Source organism: Sinocyclocheilus rhinocerous, unplaced genomic scaffold (genome assembly GCF_001515625.1).
Source record: "Sinocyclocheilus rhinocerous isolate Xijiao unplaced genomic scaffold, SAMN03320098_v1.1 scaffold591, whole genome shotgun sequence".
In the NCBI taxonomy this organism is placed as follows: Eukaryota; Metazoa; Chordata; class Actinopteri; order Cypriniformes; family Cyprinidae; genus Sinocyclocheilus; species Sinocyclocheilus rhinocerous.
The window spans coordinates 2287924-2290291 of NW_015641476.1; positions in this window are offsets into that span (position 1 = coordinate 2287924).

Consider the following 2368-nt stretch of genomic DNA (forward strand, 5'->3'; position numbering starts at 1 on the left):
CAAATCAGCATATTAGAATGATTTCTGAAGGATCATGTGACACTGAAGACTGGAGTAATGATGCTGAAAATTCAGCTTTGATCACAGGAAAACAGTAGCCTATATGTTAAAACATTCAAATAGATACTTTAAATTTACAATATTTCACAATATTACAGTTTACTGTATTTTTAATAAATAAATGTAGCCTTGGTGAGCATAAGAGACTTTCCAAAAAAAGAGGGGGTGGGTGGGGCCTTGAAAAAAAAATTCTCTCTACAAAAGGGGAGCCGGCAGAAAAAGTTTGGGAACCACTGGCCAACTCAAACACACAATATTTAATTTAATTTAATTCATACAGGCCTACCTCATGTTGCACGTTTGCACTTTTTGAGAAAAACAATGGCACAATAAAAAAAAAGACTTTTCAGGTCTATGTCCAATCCCTCACTTTTTCTAGTTATATAAGGTTAACATATTTGGCCTGTAATTTTTGTTCTCATATCGCAATATAATATCGATATCGCCTGGACACTCAAAATATCGTGATATGAATTTTAGCTCGTATCGCGCACCCCTAGTGAACACACTCAGAAAAAAGGGTAAAAAAAGCAAATGAAAAACTGCAGACCAGCCAGGAGCATCTCACATAACAACACACTGATAGCACAGGAGACTCACAGAGCACTGAAGAGAAATATATGTGTGTGTGTGTGTGTGAGAGAGAGAGAGAGAGAGAGAAACAGAATGAGAATGTATGATTGAGCACACACACTGCATCTGTCAAATGCTGCAAATGTCTGTCAGTTCTCTCTCTGAGGCACACTTGCTTTTTCACATATCCAGGGTGTGTCAAAGTAGTGACTTGTTTTATCAATCAAATAATGTAATAATGAGTGTACTGAAGACATCCTGAAAAAAAATCTCAGGTCCAATCATAATAAAGGAGTTAGCTGTGATTTAATTGCATTCCAGGAATCAGATATCATAGGGTGTGAGACATTGTGACGCATTGTGAAGCATTTTGCAGATCCACACTGAACCCAAAACTGATGCATATATAAACAAACAGCAGGACATTTAACACACACAGTCTATTCTGTACATTTAACCACATTTTTATGTTGTTTGAACTGGAGGTCATGTGGGTACAAGACCTGTTGTCAAATCCGCTCAGACAATTCGCAACATGGTTGGAAAAGTTCTGTATTGATGCTATGAATGAGAAAAAAAGCCTTGCTTTGAGACACTTTTGAGATCCTTCATATAATTTCAACACACCACTTGATAGTTGCAGTATTAAGTAGGGCTGCACGATAAATCGAAATGGAATCGAGATCGCGATTTGACAGAAGCTGCGATTGTCATGCTTATCTTTCAGTGAAGCACTGTTCTGTGATCAGCAGTAAATATCGCATTCGATTAATCGTGCAGCCCTAGTATTAAGCCTAGAAAACCATGATAAAAATTAGCTTAAAATACAGAATTCACCAAACAACTTTGTGAGCAGCCAAGAGTATACCTGCATGATATTCATGCTTTGTTCACATGAATTTTATTCCTCTGACTTTTCTCACCAAAGTAAACTGCCCACATATCGCTCTCTCTCTCTCTCACACTCAAAACCCTCATCACAGCCCAGAGGGTCTAATGTTTTATCCCACAGCCATTTACAACCAACTAATAAGGCACAATGTCACACACACCGAATCCCAGATGTCAGAAAGTAAAGGTCCTAGTTGTGCCAGTGTCAACGTCAGATACGGCCACCCTGCTGAGGTTTTCCTGCACAACACTGTGTCATATGAGTTTGAAAGTGGTTTAACACCACCACCACCACCACCACTCTAAAACCCACAGAGAAGAGAAACACAGAGGTGTACTTGATGTATGCAGTCAGTCAGCTTTATTCAAATAGTTAACCAATATGAATAGGTAGTAGAGTGTTAAAAATGTCTGCAAAGCTAGCTCATGCTTTCCAATCACCTGCAAAGTGGACTTAACAGACTTCAAATCATAGGGAGCATGCATGTTGAGGCACTAGATCATCACAGTCAGGAAATAATTAATGCAAAAATGTGCTTCACATTAGGCTATTTTACTGAAGCGCTGTATTTCCTTATACAGCTTTTAATATAATCATCATCATCATCACTGTAAGACACACTATCATTCAAAATGTTTGGGTCTGTAAGATTTTTTTATGTTTTTGAAAGAAGTGTCTTATGCTCACTAAGGTAGCATTTATTTGATCAACAATACAGTAAAAACAGTAATATTGTGAAATATCATTACAATTTAAATTACAATTTTCTAATTTAATATAGCCTATTTTTAAATTGTACTTCATTTTATTTCTGTGATTCCAGTCTTCAGTAACACATGATCT